Raw genomic sequence first — 12,250 nt, forward strand, 5'->3', positions numbered from 1 at the left:
TGAGGTCAGCAGTTCAAAACCAGCCTGCCCAACATGGTGAAACCCTGTCTCTACTAAAAATACAAAAAATTAGCCAGGTGTGGTGGTGGGTGCCTGTAATTCCAGCTACTCCAGAGGCTGAGGCAGGAGAATCACTCAAACCCAGGAGGTGGAGGTTTCAGTGAGCTGAGATCATGCCACAGCACAGCACTTCAGCCTGGGCAACAGAGTGAGATTCCATCTGAAAAAAATAAATAAAAATAATAAAATAAAATAAAATAATCCTAGATGTGGAAGGATGGGGCCAAAGGATTTGCTAAAAGTGAGGCCTGCTGGGTGGATCACCTGAGGTCAGGAGTTTGCGACCAGCCTGGCCAACAGTGTGAAACCTGTCTTGACTAAAAATACAAAAAATTAGCCAGACATGATGGCAGGCACCTATAATCCCTGCTACTTGGAAGGCAGAGGTAGAAGAATCGCTTGAACCCAAGAGGTGGAGATTGCAGTGAGCTGGGATCACGCCTCTGCACTCCAGCCTGGGTGATAAGAGCAAAACTTTGTCTCAAAAAAAAAAGTGAGACCTGCAAGACTCATATGTACCAAGTGGATTAAAATCAACTGGACCAAAGGTCTGAAGTTTATAAATACGTTTTTTTCTTACTACACCAAGTAAATTATGTTTATTTAAAAAAAAGTTGGGGGGAAGACAAAGGAACTAAAAATCTATCATCTGCATCATTTGCATATAATTACTCTTAACATTTTTTTCTCTGCCATGGATTGAACTGTGTCCTTCTATAACTTCCTATGTTGAAGACTTAATCCCAATATGTCTGTATATTTTTGAAGATAGAGCTTTTAGAGGTAGCTAAGGTTAAATGAAGTCATAAGAATGGGTTCCTAATCTGGTAGGATTGGTGGCCTTACCAGAAGAGGAAGAGAAAGAGATCTCTCTATTCGGCATACACATACGCTGAGGAAAGACCGTGTCAGCACAGAGAGGGAGGGTGACTAGATACCAGGAAGAAAGCCCTCAACAGGAAACCGATCAACTTCACTTTGATCTTGGACTTTCCAACTTCTGAAACCATGAGTAAATGATTTCTGTTGTGTAAGCCATCCAGTCTATGGCACTTTGTCATAGCAGCCTGAGCAGGCTAATGCAGTCTCTATATCCTTCTTTCTCTGTGAATGTTTTTATTTCGTATATATGAAATCTTACTATATATTATTTTGTAGGTTGCTTTTTATCTTAATTGCATGGTATGCATTGTATGCTATGTCATTAATTATTCTTTCCTGTGTCATATGTAATGGTTGCAAGATGTTTAATATTGACTATTCTTTGTTGAAGACCTACTACAAATTACATAAACAATATTCTATGTTTTGGATATTTAGGTGAATTCAAATGTATCACTCCTATAAATATTGCTGCAAGGAACATCAAGCTAAATCTTTGTGTGTATGTAGGCTTCTTTTAGAATAAATTGCTAGGTGCATTGAAAAGTGTGCATTTTTTAGAGCCATTTATATGTTGGTTGAAGTGCCCTCCAGAGAAGTAGCACCAGTTTACTCTCCCACCCTGAGTTTCTGAGAGTGCCTATTTCCCTACATCTGTGCTCACTTTGAGTTTTATCTTTTTTTAATTAGAGAGGTAGAATGGCATTCATGAGCACTTCTCTGCTCACATATTTGTCTTACCTTGGAGATCCCCTGGCTGGACTGATAAGAGCTTGTTCCTGCTCTGCTACCCACACAGTGACCTGGCCCATCCCTTGGCAGTGGGTTATCAGTCACCATGGATTCTTTCTCCTCAAATTTATCCTGTTGTCCTTATCTGAGGCCTCTTGTGAGACATTCTGGAGCATTCTCCTGTACACCAGCCATGGCTTCCTTCTAAGGTTTGGAGTCCCAGTCAAAGGAGCACACAGAGGTGAGCTGTAAGTTTAGAGAAGTTCTTGTGTTTCCGGAAAAGATTTTAAAATAAGATCTAAGATGAATTAGTAATCTCCAAACAAAATTGGGTCATGGTATAATACTGCTTTAATAGGCTGGGCGCGGTGGCTCACGCCTATAATTCCAGCACTTTAGGAGGCTGAGGTGGGTGGATCACCTGAGGTCAGGAGTTCGAGATCAATCTGGCCAACAGGCTGAAACCCTGTCTCTACTAAAAATACAAAAATTAGCCAGGTGTGGTGGCAGGTGCCTGTAATCTCAGCTTCTCGGGAGCCTGAGGCAGGAGAATCGCTTGAACCCAGGAGACAGAGGTTGCAGTGAGCTAGGATTGCACCATTGTACTCCAGCCTGGGCGACAAGAGTGAAACTCCATTTCAAAAATAAATAAATAAGTAAATACTGCTCTAATATAGATATAGATAGTTATAGATTATAGGCAGACACAGATAAGAACATAGATACAGACGCATAGATATAGACACAATCTTGATTCTACACTTACTAGCTATATGGCCTCAACTATGTTACCTAACATTGCTATGCCTCAATTTTCTCATTGTAATAATTGCAAAATCTTATACACTTGACATGAGTATTAAACACACTGATAGGTATTAAATGTTTAAAACGGTACCTTTATTTAAAACACTTGGTAAATAAAGCCTGTTGTTGCTTTTACAAGACACAGAGAACATTTCTTCCTGGGTGTTGCATCAAAACAATGGGAGTCTTTGGCAAATATATGATAACTTCTAAGAAAAAAATAAAAAGCAGCACTGGGTGGGAAATATTATCTTGGTATCCACTTAGACAACAAAGCATTTAAATAGGACAGTTTTTGTAGGAGATAAAGTACGAGGTGTCCAAGCATGGAAGAGTTTTTTGTGCATAAAGGAATTTATGAGCAGGTAGAATCTCATTACCGTGAAGATCAAGTAGTCTGATGATGGAATTAAGCCATTGATGCTCAATGTCACTTCACCTTCAAAGGTAAGGCCGGGGACCTCCTGTCTAGGGCCACCTTTCCAGCGGAAGAGTTGGTTGCCCTGAGTGCAGTATCTTGTCTCACTTCCTGTCTCTGGTCATGTTCATTGCCAAGGGCTGGTCGAGCCAGGGAGAAGGGTCAGTTTCGTGACCCTGGAAAACAGCAAAGTTAATTGTCCTTCTAAAAACTCTAGGCTTTGCAACCAACTCCACTACCTGGACTTGATCAAAGAGAGCAACATCCAGAAATCCAGAACATGGACTCTGGAGTCTGAGTGCCTAGGTTCAAATCCTCGTTCTGCAACTCACTTAGCTCTGAGTCTCAGCTTTTTTACTTATAAAATGAGTAAAAAACCTGCCACGTAGAGCTGTTGTAATAATTAAATATGTTAATCTGTGTAAAGTGCTTAGAATAGAGGTCAGTGAGGAGCAAATGCTCAATATACATGGAGTGGATTAAGAGCTGTCTCAAGGCCAAGGGATGAATTTGGTGGCTCCCAGTCCAGGTCCCCTATGCCATATTTCCTACAAGGAGGTTGCAGCAAGATGTCTTCCACCCCCTCCCCTTCCTAATCTTTTACCCAGAGTACCTACTCCCACAAGCACAATGGAGCTGATGCCCCAAGATTATGCTGAGAGCTTCATGGCTGTGGGTAGCAAGCTCCTATGCCCTCCTGTGCTCCCAATCAAACACTAGGGTCTTGAGAAAGGAAACCAGACTGTCCCCAAAGAGGAGGTAAAAACAAAAACCATTTTGTGGTTTGTGCTGGAAGAAACTAAACCTGAGAATGTGAGTAAATGAGTGTGTTTCTTGTCCCAGGGATGCCAGTTGAAGAGGGTGGGATCCCAGTTAAACATCTCTTCTCTCCCTCTTATTAATAACAGTACCATCTCAGTCAAAAGAAAGGGAGGGAGAGGAGAAAAGGGACCAGCAGCCTCACTCCCTCAAAAAGAAAGGAATCCAGATTTCAAACACTCAGACTTATTTTTCTTTCAAAAGGCAACTTCAGAAACCTTTCCACCCCTCCATCAAAGAGTGGAGCTGTTTGAAGCAGCCCCCTCCCCAAGCCTACCTGCTGATTATTCAGGAAAATATTATATTGACATGACTCTTTAGAATATCAAGGATTTGCAGTGTTTGGGCCCAACCCTGTGACTATCTTGCATCCACACATGATTAAAAATTTAGATGGCTAACTTTGAAACAATCAAATGTATTAGAAGCTTCATAATGAGCTGCTATCTGAACTAAAGCACAGCAAACTTCAGAAAAGTGCTTCTGTGGAAATTCCATCGTCTTTGATCCGGTAAAGTCACGGCAGGGTGGATTTATTTCAAGTTTATTTTTTGGCATAGTGGTCCTCCCGAAATATTGGGAGATATCTTTCTTAGCAAGATGTGGGAGAAAACAATGGTGCCGTCTCTTTCATTTATGTGCAATTTGACAGGAGTATAGTTTATTAACTTGAAAAGAGGCAGAGACATTATCTGAAGCCTGAAGACTCTAGTGGAGATCGCCCCCCTTTTGTACCAGTGGGAGCTGGCGACATTTTGAACCTGCTCACCATTAAATGCCTTCCTGAGTGGTGGAAGAGTCTTTAAAAAGAAAGCCGACGCATTTATGATGTAAATTCGTTATTTTGACAGTCTTTGAAATCTGTCATATTCACATCTGATTTAATGCCTGGCAAAAAAAAGTCCCTTTTCTTTTAAAACACTTTTAAGATTTTCAAAGCCATTTTCATGTAGCAAACTATTGTTATACCTAACACATCCTGAAAGTATTTTAGCAAAGGAACTTATAGGATTCTGTTTTAAGTCATGTCGAGTTTTAAAACATGGCAGTCTTCAAATAAGCTTTGACCAGGATATCTCTTTTTGATTAGTGAAAAGCTGCTCTTGATTTTCATGTATACAATTAGCCAGCACAGATGTGCTTATCAGCTTAGGCAGTCATTTAGTATACAAGTAGTTGGCCTTATGAGCAACTGTGTATGTCGTTGTATATTTTGGTTAACTGAATCTTCTAGACCATTGAATATAGAGGTCTCCTATCAACCATCTAGCTGTCCAGAACATAACTGAAATCCTAGAGCAGAGTTTCTCAACCAGAGGAAATTTTGCCTCCCAGGAGAAACACAGCAATGTCTAGAGACACAACACTTGGTTGTCACAGTGAGAGAGAGGTGCTATGGCACCCAGAGGGTAGAAGCCAGGGATGCTGCCAACTCCTTAGGACGCATAGGGCAGCCTCTTTTTTGTTGTTTGTTTTGTTTTGTGGCAGGGTATTCCTTTGTCGCCCAGGCTAGAGTGCAATGGCACGATCTTGGCTCACTGCAACCTCCGCCCCCAGGGTTCAAGCAATTCTCCTGCCTCAGCCTCCAGAGTAGCTGGGATTAAAGGCACCTGCCACCATGCCCAGCTAATTTTTGTATTTTTAGTAGAAACAAGGTTTCACCATGTTGTCCAGGATGGTCTTGATCTCTTGACCTCGTGATCCGCCTGCCTCAGCCTCTCAAAGTGCTGGGATTACAGGCGTGAGCCACCACGCCGAGCCAGGTCAGCCTCTTGCAACAAAGAATTGTCCATCCCAAAATTCCAATAGTGGCAGGCCGCAGAGGCAGTTGGTAAAGGTCTCACCCTGCAGCCTGTGCACCAGGCTAGCAGTTACCAAACTTGTGAAGCATGTGAACACCTTGGGCTGAGTATTTATTTATTTATTTATTTATTTTTCACTAGTTTTGGGAGAACAGGTGGTGTTTGGTTACAGGGATAAATTATTTAGTAGTAATTTCTGAGATTTTGGTGCACCCATTACATGAGCAGTGTACTGTTCTCCATGTGTAATCCGTTATCCCTCACCCCCCTCCCACCCTTCCCCTGAGTCCCTAAAGTCCATTATATCATTCATATGCTTTTGCGTCCTCATAGCTCAGCTCCTACTTATAAGGGAGAACGTACAATGTTTGGTTTTTTATTCCTGAGTTACTTCACTTAGACTAATGATCTCCAACTCCACCCAGGTTGCTGCAAATGCCGTTACTTCGTTCCTTTTAATGGCTGAGTAGTATTCCATGATGTGTTTATCTCTCTCTCTCACACACACACACACAATGTCTTCATCCACTCATTGGCTGATGAACATTTAGGCTGGTTCCATGCTTTTGCAGTTGTGAACTGTGTTGCTGTAAACCTGCATTCCAAGTGTCTTTTTTATACAACTTCTTGTCCTCTGGGTAGACACGCAGTAGTGAGATTGCTGGATCAAATGGTAGTTGTACTTTTTGTCCTTTAAGGAATCTCTGTACTGTTTTCCATATTGGTTCTACTAGTTAGCATTCCTACTAGCAGGGTAAAGGGGTTCACTTATCACCACATCCACAGCAACATCTATTACTATTTTTCTATTTTTAAATTATGGCCTTTCTTGTGGGAGTAAGGTGGTATCTCATTGTGGTTTTAATTTGCATACCCCTGATAATTAGTGATATGCATTTGAGCCATTTTTCCATACATTTCTTGGACATTCGCATATCTTCTTTTGAGAATTGTCTATTCATATCCTTTGCCTGGGCTGCTTTTCAACAAATAGAGATTCTCAGACCCCATTCCACACCTACTGAAACAGATCCTCTAGGGAGGAAGCTGTAGGAATCGTCATCATTCAGATGTTCCTGGGTAATTCTGCTATGGTTAATCCACAAATGAGTGTCTGGGGGCCATCACAATAAACCGTAGGCATCTTTTCTTTTTGAGAAAGAGTCTCCACCTTCCTCAGAATTATTAACTTTTATTTTTTAAACAGATCTAATAAGCTTACCTGTTGCTTTCTGAGTCCAGGACATTCAGATGGTGCTTAAAGTCATCACTTAGGGCTGGGCAGGAGAAGGGGACCCAGACAGGGCACCATCACGGAACAACAACAAAAAAAGGGAACTGCAAAGGAGAAGCAACAGACAGAGGTCAAGGGTAGGAGGAAAGCAGGAAAGTGGCAGGGGAGTGTCACAGGCAGGAGCAGGTGGTAAACCACGTCCCCGATGTCAACCTGGCTGGGTATGCTTCTGTCATACAATTGCGTGTGCAGGGGGATAGCGAAAATACTTAGCCAGTGATAAGACAAAGGCCAATCAGAGCAGATGTGGGCCCTAGCAGCAGGTTCAGAGACCCAGAGACCCTCTGCCGCGTCAGCCATTCACTCTTAGGTGTCTGAAATGTGGGGAAGTCCAGGAGGTCCTGGGAGAGGGAGCAAGTAGTTGGGAAAGGCACTCAGGAAATGAGAAGCTGTGGCTGGTTATCAGCCGTTAGCCCAGTATTTCAATATTTTCACCCCAGTGCTAGGATGTCCCACGGGATCACAGCCCTGCATATATGGTACTGGGCCACTGGTCAGCTGGTTCTAGAATGGTATTATAAAAAATCTGGTCTTGGGCTGGGTGTGGTGGTCCATACCTGTAACCCCAGCACTTTGGGAGGCGGAGGTGGGTGGATCACCTGAGGTCGGGAGTTCTGGACCAGCCTGGCCTACATGGCAAACCCTGTCTCTACTAAAAATACAAAAATTGGTCGGGTGTAGTGGTGCTGTAGTCCCAGCTACTTGGGAGGCTGAGGCACAAGAATTGTTTGAACCAAAGAAGCAGAGGTTGCAGTGAGCCAAGATGGCGCCACTGCACTCTAGCCTGGGCGACACAGAGCAGGATCCTGTCTCAAAACAAGAAAAAGATAAACAACAGAAAAAAGTCTTGATCGAGTTGTAGTCTTGACATGAGCTGGCCGACATGGCGTCCTGCATTGCAGCGGGGCAAGGGGCTGCCATGGGCCTAGGCCGGACTTTCCAAGCAGCCAGGACGCTGCTCTGCGCGCAGACCCCTGTCGCCTGCAGGTTTCATGCGGGGAATGTCCGGCCGCAAAGCCCTGGGCCTTCCAGCCGCCGCCGAAACCAGTCTTTGAGGATAAGCACCGCCTGGCGCAACGGGAACGCAGGTTCTTGAGTCCTGGATTCATTCCTCGAAGGGGAAGAACACATCCTCTGAAATTTCAAATAGAAAGAAAAGATATGTTAGAAAGGAGAAAAGTACCCCACATTCCAGAGTTCTATGTTGGAAGTATTCTTCGTGTTACTACATCCGACCAATACGCCAATGGAAAAATCAGCCAGTTTCTGGGGATTTGCATCCAGCGATCAGGAAAAGGACTTGGAGCTACTTTAATCCTTAGGAATATTATTGAAGGACAAGGTGTCGAGATTTGCTTTGAACTTTATAATCCTCGAATCCAGGAGATTCAAGTGGTTAAATTAGAGAAACGGCTGGATGATGGCTTGCTATATTTACGAGATGCGCTTATGAATATAGCACTTTTGATGTGAATATGAAGCCAGTGCCACAAGAGCCTACCCAAGAAATTCCTGTTAATATGCTGAAAGTGAAAATGAAGCCTAAGCCCTGGTCTAAATGCTGGGAACGCCCAAATTTTAATATTAAAGGAATCAGATTTGATCTTTGTTTAACTGAAAAGCAAATGAAAGAAGCTCAGAAGTGGAGTCAGCCGTGGCTTGAATTTGATACGATGAGGGAGTAGGATACTACAAAAATTGAAGCTGCAATATGGGAAGAAATTGAAGCATCGCAAAGGTCTTGATTCTGAGAATGAATTTGGTTAGTTGCAGAAGATATATTGGCTCCAAGAGGATATATTTTGAGACCAATTTAATTTCATTTATAAGAACATAATAATTACGTGAACTAAGCCTTCATTATTTTATTAATACTTTTTTCTAAAATAAAACTTATACACCAGTTTATTACTCTAAAAAGATAATTACACATGCCAAATGGTCCCATGTCCATTTGCCTATTGGAGGCAAAGCTACAATAGAAGTCAGAGCATCACCAGAATGTTCTTTAATGAGCATGTAATCTGAGCAAGGGGAATAGATGGCATGATTTTTTGTAAATTGTGAAATGTTTATAAACACAACGTATGATTTACAGAATAATAAAATATACATTCATGTACCCACTATCAGGTTAAGAAATAGAACATTTAATAATATCTAAGAAGGTTAAGAAATAAAACATTTAAAAAGAAAAAAGAAAAAAAGTCTTGATCACTTTAGAAGCCCTTGGAGTCTTATTAAAAATCCAGTTCCCTAGGTCTCAACCTAGACTATGCAGATAAGACCCTGCGGCAGTGTCACCCTGAGAATCTGCATTTTCACAAGCTCTTTGGGGGATTTGAACACCTGATGAAATTTGAGAACCATGATGTAGAGGAAAAGTGATAACCATTTCTGAAATTGAAAGACTTTCTGAATGTGAAGGTGGGGGCACTCACGGTGTCTGCAGGGTGGGGCTTGGGGGGTGAGAGACGGAGGTTCAGGTTCATTTCAAAATCTCACATTTTTTTTTTCAACACAGTCTTCAATCCAAACAAACCTTCTCAGGTTCACTAATCCCTATTACCGAGTGGATTTTAGCTGGATCTGCACTTCTTTATCAGTTGGCAAGACATTTTCATCTCATACAGAGGTCTTCCTGCAGTTCTGCTTCAAAGTGGCAAACCCAAGAACGTTGGGAAGGAGTTTCAGAGAGTGTTTACAGATGCTTATCGCTCTGGGGGCGGGGAGGGAGAGTCAGGGAGTTTGGGGAAAGGAACAAAATTCTCCAGAGCAGCTCAGAGCTAGCTAATCTGGTGAAGCTATCAAACAGTAGCTTAAAAGATCTCTCCTACAAAGAGGGAAATTAAGTTTTCTAGCTTGTCAGTCACCCAGGATCTAGGCCGGTGTCTTCAAGTACACAGAATTGTCCTTTATGGGGTGTTAATTACAGGATCTGGAAGCAGATACGTGAGGGTGTAGACACACACACAAGCACATGTATCATCTCATACGTGGATATTTATGTATGTGAGTGGGTGTCCGTATAATTAGGGGAATAAAATGTCTTTCCTCCAACTACAGCGGAGAGGGAAAATGGAAACCATTATCTCTATTTCTGAGTTGAATTGGGGGTGGGAGGAGAGGGAAGGGGATTGGTTTTACCAAGTCACCCTCTAATTCCTTTAATTGCCTGACATGAGAAAGGGAAAAACATACACGCCTTTCTTTTCTCACCTAGAAATACTCTGTTCTTTCCAGTGTTTCTTCCTGGAGAAGGGAAGTTGAATGTTTTCAGAGACTCAGAAAAACTAGCTGAAAGGTTAGCAGGTGGAGCTCAGAGTCACAGAGAGGAACCAACTGGGGTTTGCAGTTTGCCCCTCTTCGGTCTCAAGGGGAGAGTGTGGCTCAGGATGGAGTTCCCCAGGGTCTGACCTTCTGCTTGGCATAAGTGAGGCCTGACTCCTAGAAAAACAAAATAGTTTGGAACTTGGCCTAATAGACTTGAGCCCTGTTCAGAATATAGTACGCCACATAAACCACCGTAACAGTGCATGGGAGAAAGAGGGTGCCCCTGTGTTTGGATAATCCATGGGGTATTTCCTTTGCAGAAAGCATATTTAATCATATTGAAGTATAGGTTTGTTGTGGCAGGGAAACAGTCGCTGCCATCGTCCATTTTCCCACAGAAGGGCTTGGCTCTCCCAGTATCAGCAACCAAGCACCAGAGGGTTTCCCCGGTCCTCCGCCTTCCCAGGGAAGCGAGGCTGTGGGTTCAGCCACAATGGGGGCCTTTCTCCTCTGATAATCACAGGACTCTGTTCCCTATTGTTGAACATTAGGGTTTCTCAGAATTCTCATCCTTTTCGATTCTCTTTTAACTGTCTTTATTTTCTGATGGCATTATTTTGGAAGATGAGTCGCTCTGGTTAAAGAAGCCTGGAGCTGCTTAGGCCTTGCAGGATCTGTGTGCTGCTAGTCCCCGGGAGAGACTTTCTAAGAGGACAGTCAGCATAACTACGGCGTGAATTCCATAGCCAGACAACTTGAGTTGGCATGCTGGCTGCTCCTTGACTCTCTCTGTGACCTCCAGGAAGCTCTTTAACTGCTTTGTGCCTCAGTTTCCTCATTGTGAAGCGTGGATAATCATAGTGTCTGTCTTATAAGGTTGTTTGAGGACAAGACCAGAGTCAATGCTTGAGTGCTTAGCAGAGTGCCTGGTACAGGGAAACGTCTGTAGACTGTCAGCTACCATGACTTTTCTGCTTCTTGCCTCTTGCCCTCGATAACTCCATGTAAGGGGTTTAATCACCTTCTGAGCTGACCCGTTTGTAGTGTGGTACAAGAACTCACAACTGGGGGCTGAAACAGAGGCTGAAACTGCAGCTGCTGTTAGGAAGGTGGAATGTTTGGGGATTTGTCTACCCAGAGGAGCCCTCGTGGTAGTGGAGGGCTGCTTCAAGAGGGAGCTCTGGGGCAGATGAAGTCGGTGCTGACCTCTCTGCACGGTGCCTGCAGTGGGCCTTATCATTTTGCTGCATGTAAGCAGGCTGAGCCCCATCCCAACGGGCTCCATGTGGTCTGTTTGTGCCCTGTGTCAGCCACCTACCAGGCTCAGCAAAGTGTCAGTACCAGTGCTACGGGTTTGCTTTTCTGCTCTGCACTGTGTAAGATGCATAGGCCTCCTCCCTGACACTCCTGATGCGTCTCCGGCTTCAATTCCAACCCATCCCTCAACACCAGAGCCATCTATTTAGATCATGAGTCAGACCATCCTGCTCCCTGCTAGGATCTCACCAATAAAATAAAACTCTGACACCTTCCTGTGACTTGTGAAGACCCCGTTGATGTGGCCATTTGGGCCTGAGCTCATTTCTCTGAAGCCACGCTGGGCCAGGTTGGGGTCCTTCGACTTGCCAGACTCAGTCCTGCCTCCAGACCTTTGTCCTTGCTGTAGCCTCCACCAGAATTTTGCTTCTCCTAGTTCCTTTTCCTCCTTCATATCTCAGCCCAAATGTCACCTCCTCACTGGGGCCCCTGTGGACCACCTGACCCAAAGTGGACCCTCCCCTGCCAGGTACTGCCCCCTTCACTCTGTGAATTTGCCACAATCTCTAAGGACCCAACTCACACTAGACTGGAAACTCTCCAAGGGCTTGGTCTGCTTTTGACACACTTTTCCCCAATGCCTGGGATGAGACGTGGCACATCCTGGCAATGGAAATATACATTTTTAAAAAATTAATGGATAAAATGCTGCCTTTTGTCTATTTCATGGGAGTTCTTTGAAGTGCCTTTGACTCAAGATGAAGACTTTGGGCAGATTTGAGGAACTGCTTGGCTACTTACCAGCACTAGGACCTTCTGTAAGTTACATAAACATGTTGGGCCTCAATGTCTTCATCTGCAAAATGGGGACAATCTCAACCTATCTTTTTTTTTTTTTTTTTTTTT

At 43.5% G+C, this 12,250-nt stretch overlaps 1 pseudogene; it reads left to right on the forward strand.

The window, feature by feature from the left end:
• Positions 1 to 7,697: 7,697 nt before the first annotated feature.
• On the forward strand, positions 7,698 to 8,655 carry LOC108281654 (annotated as a pseudogene).
• The last annotated feature ends 3,595 nt before the right edge of the window (positions 8,656 to 12,250 follow it).

The sequence above is a fragment of the Cebus imitator genome, unplaced genomic scaffold, assembly GCF_001604975.1.
Source record: "Cebus imitator isolate Cc_AM_T3 unplaced genomic scaffold, Cebus_imitator-1.0 Scaffold229, whole genome shotgun sequence".
NCBI classification, from domain to species: domain Eukaryota; kingdom Metazoa; phylum Chordata; class Mammalia; order Primates; family Cebidae; genus Cebus; species Cebus imitator.